This window comes from Bombina bombina, chromosome 6 (assembly GCF_027579735.1).
Source record: "Bombina bombina isolate aBomBom1 chromosome 6, aBomBom1.pri, whole genome shotgun sequence".
In the NCBI taxonomy this organism is placed as follows: domain Eukaryota; kingdom Metazoa; phylum Chordata; class Amphibia; order Anura; family Bombinatoridae; genus Bombina; species Bombina bombina.
In genome coordinates, this window is record NC_069504.1 from 1,066,700,781 (window position 1) to 1,066,713,665 (window position 12,885).

The 12,885-nt window shown below is 38.6% G+C and overlaps 1 protein-coding gene across 1 annotated transcript in view; it reads left to right on the forward strand.

Annotated features, from left to right (window-relative positions):
* Positions 1 to 12,885, forward strand: part of SVOPL (SVOP like) — a 163,288-nt gene that overhangs the window by 134,217 nt on the left and 16,186 nt on the right. The gene's annotated exons all lie outside the window — the stretch shown is intronic.

The window sequence follows — 12,885 nt, forward strand, 5'->3', positions numbered from 1 at the left end:
TTATTTTACAGGTAAGTCTTTAGTTTTAAATAGGATTCATTTATTTAACTATAGTAAACTTATTTAGTTTTATTTAAATTATATTTAAGTTAGGGGGTGTTAGTGTTAGGGTTAGATTTAGGTTTAGGGGTTAATAACCTTATTATAGTAGCGGCGACGTTGGGGGCGGGAGATTAGGGGTTAATAATTGTAGGTAGGTGGCGGCGATGTTAGGGAGGGCAGATTAGGGGTTAATAAAATGTATTATAGTGTTTGCGAGGCGGGAGTGCGGCGGTTTAGGGGTTAATACATTTATTATAGTTGCGGCGATTTGCGGTCGGCAGATTAGGGGTTAATACTTGTAGTTAGATTGTGGCAACGTTGGGGGGGCAGATTAGGGGTTAATAACTATAATGTAGGGGTCGGCGGTGTTAGGGACAGCAGATTAGGGGTTAATAGCTATAATGTAGGCGGCGGCGATATCGGGTCGGCAGATTAGGGGTTAATACTTGTAGTTAGATTGCGGCGACATTGGGGGGGGCAGATTAGGGGTTAATAACTATAATGTAGGGGTCGGCGGTGTTAGGGACAGCAGATTAGGGGTTAATAGCTATAATGTAGGCGGCGGCGATATCGGGTCGGCAGATTAGGGGTTAATACTTGTAGTTAGATTGCGGCGACGTTGGGGGGGGCAGATTAGGGGTTAATAACTATAATGTAGGGGTCGGCGGTGTTAGGGACAGCAGATTAGGGGTTAATAGCTATAATGTAGGTGGCGGCGATATTCGGTCGGCAGATTAGGGGTTAATAAAATAATGCAGGTGTCAGCGATAGCGGAGGCAGCAGATTAGGGGTTAATAAGTGTTAGATTAGGGGTGTTTAGAGACTCGGGGTACATGTTAGGGTGTTAGGTGCAGACTTAGTGTTTCCCCATAGGAAACAATGGGGCTGCGGTGTTAGTTTTTTTTCAGCCGAAACTCCCATTGTTTCCTATGGGGAAATGCCGAATCTTAACGAGCTAATTCGGATTTATTCGGAGATACGGCAGCTATTTCGGATTCATTCGGTAGATTCGGAAGTATTTTAATTCGGAAATCCGAATCGATCCGAATCTCCAAATTTACCGAATTTCTGAATTAATCCGAAACGAACCGCACATGTCTAACAAATAGACTAGAAGTCTTTCTGAAATCTTTAGTAGCTTCAACATAATATTTCAAAGCTTGTACCACATCCAAAGAATGTAAGGATCTCTCCAAAGAATTCTTAGGATTAGGACACAAGGAAGGGACAACAATTTCTCTATTAATGTTGTTAGAATTCCCAACCTTAGGTAAGAATTTAAATGAAGTCCGCAAAACCGCCTTATCCTGATGAAAAAATCAGAAAAGGAGATTCACAAGAAAAAGCAGATAATTCAGAAACTCTTCTAGCAGAATAAATGGCCAAAAGGAACAACACTTTCCAAGAAAGTAGTTTAATGTCCAAAGAATGCATAGGCTCAAATGGAGGAGCCTGTAAAGCCTTCAAAACCAGATTAAAACTCCAAGAAGGAGAGATTGATTTAATGACAGGCTTGATACAAACCAAAACCTGTACAGAACAGTGAATATCAGGAAGCTTAGCAATCTTTCTGTGAAATAAAACAGAAAGAGCAGAGATTTTTCCCTTCAATAAACTTGCAGACAAACCCTTATCCAAACCATCCTGAAAATTCTAGGAATTCTGAAAGAATGCCAAGAGAATTTATGAGAAGAACACCATGAAATATAAGTCTTCCAAACTCAATAATAAATCTTTCTAGAAACAGATTTACAAGCCTGTAACATAGTATTAATCACTGAGTCAGAGAAACCTCTATGACTAAGCACTAGGCGTTCAATTTCCATACCTTCAAATTGATTGATTTGTGATCCTAATGGAATAACGGACCTTGAGACAGAAGGTCTGGCCTTAATGGAAGTGGCCAAGGTTGGCAACTGGACATCCGAACAAGATCCGCATACCAAAACCTGTGAGGCCATGCTGGAGCCACCAGCAACACAAACGATTGTTCCATGATGATTTTGGAGATCACTCTTGGAAGAAGAACTAGAGGCGGGAAAATCTAAGCAGGTTGATAATACCAAGGAAGTGTCAACGCATTCACGGCTTCCGCCTGAGGATCCCTGGACCTGGACAGGTATCTGGGAAGTTTCTTGTTTAGATGAGAAGCCATCAGATCTATTTCTGGAAGACCCCACATCTGAAAAACCTGAGAAAACACATCTGCATGGAGGGACCACTCCTCCAGATGTAAAGTCTGATGGCTAAGATAATCCGCTTCCCAATTGTCTATACCTGGGATATGAACCGCAGAAATTAGACAGGAGCTGGACCGCCCAAGCAAGAATCCAAGATACTTCTTTCATAGCTTGGGGACTGTGAGTCCCACCCTGATGATTGACATATGCCACAGTTGTGATATTGTCTGTCTGAAAACAAATGAACGGTTCTCTCTTCAACAGAGGCCAAATCTGAAGAGCTCTGAAAATCGTACAGAGTTCCAAAAATATTGATTAGTAATCTCGCCTCTTGAGATTTCCAAACCCCTTGTGCTGTCAGAGATCCCCAAACAGATCCCCAACCTGAAAGACTCACATCTGTTGTGATCACAGTCCAGGTTGGATGAACAAAAGAGGCCCCTAGAACTATACAATGGTAATTTAACCACCAAGTCAGAGATAGTCGAACATTGGTATTTAAGGATATTAATTGTGATATCCTTGTATAATCCCTGCACCATTGGTTCAGCATACAAAGCTGAAGAGGTCTCATGTGAAAACGAGCAAAGGGGATTGCGTCTAATGCTGCAGTCATGAGACCTAAAACTTCCATGCACATAGCTACTGAAGGGAATTACTGAGACTGAAGGTTCCGACAGGGTGCAACCAATTTTAAACGTCTCTTGTCTGTTAGAGACAGAGTCATGGACACTGAATCTATCTGGAAACCTAAAAAGGTGACCCTTGTCTGAGGAATCAAAGAACTTTTTGGTAAATTGATCCTCCAACCATGTTTTCGAAGAAACAACACTAGTTGATTCATGTGAGATTCTGCAGAACGTAAAGACTGAGCTAGTACCAAGATATCGTCCAAATAAGGAAACACAGCAATACCCCGCTCTCTGATTACAGAGAGTATGCCACCGAGAACCTTTGAAAAGATTCTTGGAGCTGTCGCTAGGCCAAAAGGAAGAGGGACAAATTGGTAATGCTCGTCTACAAAAGAGAATCTCAGAAACTGATAATGATCTGGATGAATCGGAATATGAAGATATGCATCCTGCAAGTCTATTGTGGACATATAATGTCCTTGCTGAACAAAAGGCAGAATAGTCCTTATAGTCACCATTTTGAAAGTTGGTACTCTTACATAACGATTCAAAATTTTCAGATCCAGAACTGGTCTGAATGAATTTTATTTCTTTGGGACAATGAATAGATTTGAATAAAACCCCAGACCCTGTTCCTGAAACGGAACTGGCATGATTACCCCTGAAAAACTCCAGGTCTGAAACACACTTCAGGAAAGCCTGAGTTTTTACTGGATTTGCTGGGATGCGTGAGAGAAAATATCTTCTCACAGGAGGTCTTACTCTGAATCCTATTTGGTACCTCTGTGACACAATACTCAGAAACCATTGATTTTGGACAGAATTTATCCAAACATCCTTGAAAATCTTAATCTGCCCTCTACCAGCTGAGCTGGAATGAGGGCCGCACCTTCATGTGGACTTTGGGGTTGGCTTTGGTTTATTAAATGGCTTGGATTTTTTCCAATTTGAAGAAGGTTTCTAATTGGAAACAGTTTCCTTGGGGGAAGGATTAGCTTTCTGTTCCTTATTTTGTCGAAAGGAACGAAAACGGTTAGAAGCTTTAGATTTACCCTTAGGTCTTTTATCCTGAGGCAAAAAAACTCCCTTCCCCCCAGTGACAGTTGAAATAATCGAATCTAACTGAGAACCAAATAACTTACTACCTTGGAAAGAAAGAGATAGCAATCTGGACTTAGAAGTCATGTCAGCATTCCAAGATTTAAGCCACAAAGCTCGTCTAGCTAAAATAGCTAAAGACATAGATTTATCATCAATTTTGATGATATCAAAAATGGCATCACAAATAAAATGATTAGCATGTTGAAGCAAGCGAACAATGCTAGACAAATCAGAATCCAATTCTTGTTGCGCTAAATTTTCCAACCAAAAAGTTGATGCACCTGCAACATCAGCCAAAGAAATTGCAGGCCTGAGAAGATAACCCGAATATAAATAGGCTTTCCTTAGATAAGATTCAAGTTTCCTATCTAAAGGATCTTTAAAAGAAGTACTATCTTCCATAGGAATAGTAGTACGTTTAGCAAGAGTAGAGATAGCCCCATCAACTTTGGGGATCTTTTCCCAAAACTCCAATGTAACTGCTGGCAAAGGATACAATTTTTTTAAACCTTGAAGAAGGAATAAAAGTACCAGGCCTATTCCATTCCTTAGAAATCTTATCAGAAATAGCATCAGGAACTGGAAAAACCTCTGGAGTAACTACAGGAGGTTTATAAACAGAATTTAAACGTTTACTAGTTTTAATATCAAGAGGACTAGTTTCCTCAATATCCAATGTAATCAACACTTCTTTTAACAAAGAACAAATATACTCCATTTTAAATAAATAATTAGATTTGTCAGTGTCAATATCTGAGGAAGGATCTTCTGAAATAGATAGCTCCTCATCAGAGGAGGATAATTCAGTATATTGTTGGTCATTTGAAATTTCATCAACTTTATGAGAAGTTTTAAAAGACCTTTTACGTTTATTAGAAGACGGGATGGCAGACAAAGCCTTCTGAATAGAATCAGCAATAAATTCTTTTAAATTCACAGGTATATCTTGTACATTAGATGTTGAAGGAACAGCAAAAGGCAATGTACTATTACTGATAGACACATTATCTGCATGTAAAAGTTTATCATGACAACTATTACAAACCACAGCTGGAGATATAATCTAAACAAGTTTACAACAAATGCACTTAGCTTTGGTACAACTGATATCATGCAGCAGGGTTCCAACAGTGATTTCTGAGACAGGATCAGATTGAGACATCTTGCAAAAAGTAAGAGAAAAAACAACATATAAAGCAAAATTATCAATTTCCTTATATGGCAGTTTCAGGAATGGGAAAAAATGCAAACAGCATAGCCCTCTGACATAGAAAAAAAGGCAAGAGGCATAAAGGAATGAAGTTATAAATCATGAAATTATTTGGTGCCAAGTATGACGCACAACGTAACTAAAAGATTTTTGGGCGCTAACAACATCTGAAAATGACACACTCACGTCATTAACAAACCTTATGCAAGGAACTTGGCGTCAAATAAGACGGCGGATATGACGAATTTGCGTCATCGGACGTACCTTTGTGCCAAAAAATTCTCGCGCCAAGAATGACGCAATAAACTTTGGCATTTTGCGCCCTCGCAGGCTTAATTTGGCCCACGAAATTGAAAGAAAAAAAACCCAGTCAATTTGAAAAAAGACTAAACCTCAGGTAAGAAAAATATTTCCTATATATGTTTTTCCCCAAATATGAAATGGACAGTCTGCAAAAGGAAATACATAATCCTGACTCATGGCAAATATAAGTACAATACATATATTTAGAATTTTATATTAATGCATAAAGTGCCAAACCATAGCTGAGGGTGTCTTAAGTAATAAAAGACATACTTACCAAAAGACACCCATTCACATATAGCAGATAGCCAAACCAGTACTGAAACGGTTATCAGAAGAGGTAATGGAATATGAGAGTATATCGTCGATCTGAAAAGGGAGGTAGGAGATGAATCTCTACGACCGATAACAGAGAACCTATGAAATAGATCCCCGTGAGGAAAACAATTGCATTCAATAGGTGATACTCCCTTCACATCCCTCTGACATTCACTGTAGTCTGAGAGGAACCGGGCTTCAAAATGCTGAAAAGCGCATATCAACGTAGAATCTAAGCAAAAACTTACTTCACCACCTCCATAGGAGGCAAAGTTTGTAAAAACTGAATTGTGGGTGTGGTGAGGGGTGTATTTATAGGCATTTGAGGTTTGGGAAACTTTGCCCCTCCTGGTAGGATTGTATATCCCATATGTCACTAGCTCATGGACTCTTGCCAATTACATGAAATAAATCTACATGCTCTAATAAATGAGAGCATGACATTTTTGATTAAGAATGCCACTTTAAATAAAAATACACTGTACATTGGTAGGGGAAAATGTATCCCCATATCAAGCCAGTGGTTAAACCCACAGTTGTTTGAGGTTTTTTTTTTACAATTAGACTACGAGTGGTGCACTAAATGTTGCGTGCAAGCGATATCGGGTTTATCGCGGATGTTTGTGCACGTTGGAAGTAGAGTGCGTATTACAAGTTGAAAGTAAAAACATTAGCTCAAGCGCAATTGAATTTAATGCGCGTTGGGATAGTGTAACTTCAGAGCTCAGGTTAATTGTTAAGCTTGACCAAAATGATGCACAAAACACATAAAAAATTTATAATTAAAAGTGCAGTTATTAAGAAAAATAATTGCATAAAAAAAGCTATAAGGGCTCAAAGATATGAGGTCTCAGGTGTTAGTAAAAAAAGGACTGCAAAGGGCTTTAACATAGAGATTCCTACATATACATGTCGAAATATGTATATGCAGGTGTGTGTGTGTATGTATATATATATATATATATATATATATATATATACATACATACACATACAACATGCAGAGAAAGTCCAGCACTCACTTACAAGCTCACAGCTAGGATTTAAAAGCAAAAATGGAAAGGTTAGTTACCGCATCTGGCCAAATGGGATATGCCCAGGTACCACGTCAAGGTCCTTTCCAATACCTGATGCCCTAAAACAGCCACACAATGCAAGCTTTCAAATCCAAACAAACTGGGAAAAAGGGAAGGGTGCACAGGAATTTGTAACCACCCTAGACATATACAAAACACGGAAGGGAACTGCACTCTCATACCGGACCGGGTACACATCCCATGACCCTGCAACATGCTCAGCCCTTGGTGCTCACTGGCACTCACAGGAAGCTGTGCTGTCCCCAGAGTCACAGGCAGTTAACCCCAGACAGGTCTGGGTGCAAGAACCATAGGGAAAATTACAAAACAAATTAATACAACACACAGAGAAAACCCTGCACTTTACTAGCAAGCTAACAGGTAAGATTTAAAAGCAAAAATGGAAAGGTTAGTTACCGCATCTGGCCAAATGGGACAAGCCCAGGTACCACGTCAAGTTCTTTTCCAATACCTGGGACCTAAAACAGCCACACAAAGCTAGCTCTCAAATCCAAACTGGGAACAAGGGAAGGGTGCACAGGCTGTTTTAGGGTCCCAGGTATTGGAAAGGACCTTGACGTGGTACCTGAGCTTGTCTCATTTGGCCAGATGCGGTAACTAACCTTTCCAATTTTGCTTTTAAATCTTAGCTGTGAGCTTGTAAGTGAGTGCTGGACTTTCTCTGTGTGTTGTATTAATTTGTTTTGTAATTTTCCCTATGGTTCTTGCACCCACACCTGTCTGGTGTTAACCGTCTGTGACTCTGGGGACAGCACAGCTTTCTGTGAGTGCCAGTGAGCACCCAGGGCTGAGCATGTTGCAGGGTCATGGGATGTGTACCCGGTCCAGTATGAGAGTGCAGTTCCCTTCCATGTTTTGTATATTACTGGGGTGATTACATAAGCCTGTGCACCCTTCCCTTGTTCCCAGTTTGTTTGGATTTGAGAGCTTACATTGTGCGGCTGTTTTAGGGTCCCAGGTATTGGAAAGGACCTTGAAGTGGTACCTGGGCTTGTCCCATTTTGCCAGACGTGGTAACTAACCTTTCCATTTTTGCTTTTAAATCTTAGCTGGTGTGGCAGGTGGTGGGGGTTGGTCTGTGGGGGGGGGGGGGGAGTTACACTACAGAAAAAAAATAAAAACAGAAAAAAACAACTTTTTTTTTTTGCAAACTGGGTACTGGCAGACAGCTGCCAGTACCCAACATGGCTACCAATAAGGCAGATGGGGAGGGTTAGAGAGCTGTTTTGAGGGGGATCAGGGAGGTTGTGGGCTAAGGGGGGATGCTACACCACAGCATATGTAAATATGCTAAAAATAAAAAAATAAAAAAAAATTAAAAACCTTTTATTTTAGTACTTAAGATGGCGGGGGAGGGAAGGGAGCTGTTTGGGAGGGATCAGGGGGTCTGATGTGTCAGGTGGGAGGCTGATCTCTACACTAAAGCTAAAATTAACCCTGCAAGCTCCCTACAAACTACCTAATTAACCCCTTCACTGCTAGCCATAATACACGTGTGATGCGCAGCAGCATCTAGCGGCCTTCTAATTACCAGAAAGCAACGCCAAAGTCTGCTATTTCTGAAGAAAGGGGATCCCAGAGAAGCATTTACAACCATTTGTGCCATAATTGCACAAGCTGTTTGTAAATAATTTCAGTGAGAAACCTAAAATTGCGAAAAAAAAATAGTTTTTTCTAAATTTGATCGCATTTGGCGGTGAAATTGTGGCATTAAATATACCAAAATGGGCCTAGATCAATACTTTGGGTTGTCTACTACACTACACTTAAGCTAAAATTAACTCTACAAGCTCCCTACATGCTCCCTAATTAACCCCTTCACTGCTGGGCATAAAACACGTGTGGTGCACAGTGGCATTTAGCAGCCTTCTAATTACCAAAAAGCAACGCCAAAGACATATAAGTCTGCAATTTCTGAATAAAGGGGATCCCAGAGAAGCATTTACAACCATTTATGCCATAATTGCATAAGCTGTTTGTAAATAATTTCTGTGAGAAACCAAAAGTTTGTGAAAAATTTAACAATTTTTTTTTTATTTGATCGCATTTGGCGGTGAAATGGTGGCATGAAATATACCAAAATGGGCCTAGATCAATACTTTGGGTTGTCTACTACACTACACTTAAGCTAAAATTAACTCTACAAGCTCCCTACATGCTCCCTAATTAACCCCTTCACTGCTGGGCATAAAACATGTGTGGTGCGCAGTGGCATTTAGCAGCCTTTTAATTACCAAAAAGCAACGCCAAAGCCATGTAAGCCTGCTGTTTCTGAACAAAGGGGATCCCAGAGAAGCATTTACAACCATTTATGCCATAATTGCATAAGTTGTTTGTAAATAATTTCTGTGAGAAACCTAAAGTTTGTGAAAAAGTGAACAATTTTTTTTATTTGATCGCAATTGGCGGTGAAATGGTGGCATGAAATATACCAAAATGGGCCTAGATCAATACTTTAGGATGTCTTCTAAAAAAAAATATATACATGTCAAGGGATATTCAGGTATTCCTGACAGATATCAGGGTTCCAATGTAACTAGCGCTCATTTTGAAAAAAAGTGGTTTTGAAATAGCAAAGTGCTTCTTGTATTTATTTCCCTATAACTTGCAAAAAAAAGCAAAGAACATGTTAACATTGGGTATTTCTAAACTCAGGACAAAATTTAGAAACTATTTAGATGTTGTACCCGCTGCGGGAGTTTGGTCTGTCACTGTGAAGCGGGCGTAACCCTTACACTACCTGATCGATACAACATCATACCTGATGTTTTAAAGCACGTTATTCCAAACAATTTAGGAATGTTAGGTGATTTATTCCCTTTATGGATTAAAACCAGACTCTGCATCAACTATGTAATTTTCCATGGGAGTTTTGCCATGGATCCCCCTCCGGCATGCCACAGTCCAGGTGTTAGTCCCCTTGAAACAACTTTTCCAACACTATTGTGGCCAGTAAGAGTCCCTGTGGGTTTTAAAATTCGCCTGCCTATTGAAGTCTATGGCGGTTCACCCGGTTCGCGAACTTTTGCGGAAGTTCGCGTTCCGAAAATTTTATGATCCCGACATCACTAATCTAGACGAACAACACCTATACCAGAGGATAGCACCAACCTTACAGTGGTTCTAGGCTACCATAGATAATTAAAATTAGGATCCATATCCTAATTTACAGATGCTTCCATTAAAGATTACTAAACTTGATTTATTTCAAATTGAAAAAGCCATAAGGTCCTTTTTATGGAATAATAAGAAAGCAAGAATTAAAAAATTATATTTGCCATATACAAATGGGGGAATGGCTCTTCCAAATTTAGAGTATTATAATGCAGCCATACTTAAAAGGACACTGAACCCAATTTTTTTCTTTTGTGATTCAGATAGAGCATGCAATTTTAAGCAACTTTCTAATTTACTCCTATTAACAAATTTTCTTCATTCTCTTGGTATGTTTATTTGAAAAGCAAGAATGTAAGTTTAGATGCCGGACCATTTTTGGTGAACAACCTGGGTTGTCCTTGCTGATTGGACAGCACCAATAAAAAATTGCTGTCCATGGTTCTAAACCAAAAATTTGATGGCTCCTTAGCTTAGATGTCTTCTTTTTCAAATAAAGATCGCAAAAGAACGAAGTAAAATTGATAATAGAAGTAAATTAAAAAGTTGCTTAAAATAGCATGCTCTATCTGAATCATGAAAGAAAAAAATTGGGTTCAGTGTCCCTTTAAGAAATACAGCCTAGACTGGCTTTTAGATAAAAAGATAACTATGCTTATAAGTTAGATCAAGGAAGGATAGGAAATTATTCGTTTAGGATATATGTTACATAGTAAACCTACAGATCTACCGCAAAAGTTCAAATAGAGCCTCCTCTTTCAAGATATATACAATGCCTGGTATAGAGGAAATAAAGACACTGACAATAATCTCAGTTCAGAATTATAAATCAAGATTATTTACTACCTAAGAAGGTCTCCAAATGGAGAAAATATGTTAAAAACTGTTGTCCTAAATGTTCGCTAGTTAATCCAGACTTTGTACATTATATATGGGCTTGTCCTAAGATTTACCAGTTTTGGTCTAATTTTTATCAAAAATTCATAATGTAAAGATCGTTTTAGATAGTTTGAAGATCATTATTTTAGATAAATTAGAGCATGTAAGGAACTTGAACAACTTAATTATTACAACAATAATATTAGCTAGAAAGATTATTTTTAAATTATGGATTAAGAATAAAGTACTCCCTGAAAAGCAGCTAAAATATGACCTGTTTCACCAACTGGTGAGAGATATGATCTATATCATAATAGAGCAGGAAATAAGATCTCTTTAAAGGAAAATGGAAACCCTTTTTGAACTCGCTAGATCATATCCAGCTCAAAATGCTCTTGGTCAAGAATTTATTATTGATATTATGGAAGGATAATGAGATAGGTATTTGACATTCTTTCCTCAATGTTTTGTTATAATTGAAATTGTTTCATATGACAAATGTTGTATTTGGTATATAGTGTATCATTTCAGAATTGTATTATTTTTTGTTCAATAAATAAATACAAAATAAAGTGTTTAACTGTTTTAGTACTGTAAATATTTCACATTCAAATTTTTTTCACATGGGGAATATGTTCTAAGTATTTTCAAATAGACATTACTATATACATAATATATAAAAACCATCATATATATATATATATATATATATATATATATATATATATATATATATATATATATATATATATATATATATATATATATATATATATATATAAGACAGAGTATGGGACAAGACAAGCGCCAAAAGGCACACTTTGTGTAATACGTTCAGATAATAAGCATATAGTATAACAGTGGGAAAAATCTGCGCTCACCTGGTTCAACCTCAAGGTATGAGGTATTAAAAGGGCACTTGTGTTAGTGTACTCTCATCCCTTGCAATCCTCCTGTATGTCCACGGGTCTTCAAGGGTCCCTGGATGTCTGCAGCGTTCCAAGTTATACAGCAGCTTCCTTGGCCTTGAACTCCTTCTCACGCTGCAGCCGATACTGCTCAATCTCAGCCTGTGCCTCCTCCTTGGCCTGCTTCAGCCTCCGATTCTTCCGTTTCCGGACAGTATCCAGCAGCTGCTCCAAGCCGAGAAACGGGCGGCGGAGAGAGTGGGCGAAGCTCGGAAACTGAAGAATCGGAGGCTGAAGCAGGCCAAGGAGGAGGCACAGGCTGAGATTGAGCAGTATCGGCTGCAGCGTGAGAAGGAGTTCAAGGCCAAGGAAGCTGCTGTATAACTTGGAACGCTGCAGACATCCAGAGACCTTTGAAGACCCGTGGACATACAGGAGGATTGCAAGGGATGAGAGTACACTAACACAAGTGCTCTTTTAGTACCTCATACCTTGAGGTTGAACCAGGTGAGCGTGGATTTTTCCCACTGTTATACTATATGCTTATTATCTGAACGTAATACACGAAGTGTGCCTTTTGACGCTTGTCTTGTCCCATACTCTTTCAGATTTTCAAGAGGAACCTCGCCCTGTGGGGGATCATCCTTTTTCTCACAGACGAGCAGCCTAATCTTTCACAGCACACAGGAACTAGCATTGTGGATTCTAATGAACAATATATATCCACAGACTTACCACAAGTAAATGAATGAGACTGTTTGCTGCATAACCTGCAAGTGTCTTGTGTACATATATATATTCCAGGTAGTGGATGGGAATATATATTAAGACTAACAGCATACTCATACACTTCTAGCGCTGATTATTTTCTTTTTATATATATATATATATATATATATATATATATATATATATATATATATATATATATATATATATATATATATACAGTATATATATATATATATATATATGTATTTAAGAATAAATAGAACATATTCTTCTATGTGAAGAACATTGGAATGTGAAATATTCATATTTCATGTTGAGTTAGCGCATTTGAGAAAATCAGGATCAGGTTTGCACGACTTGTTGGGTGTT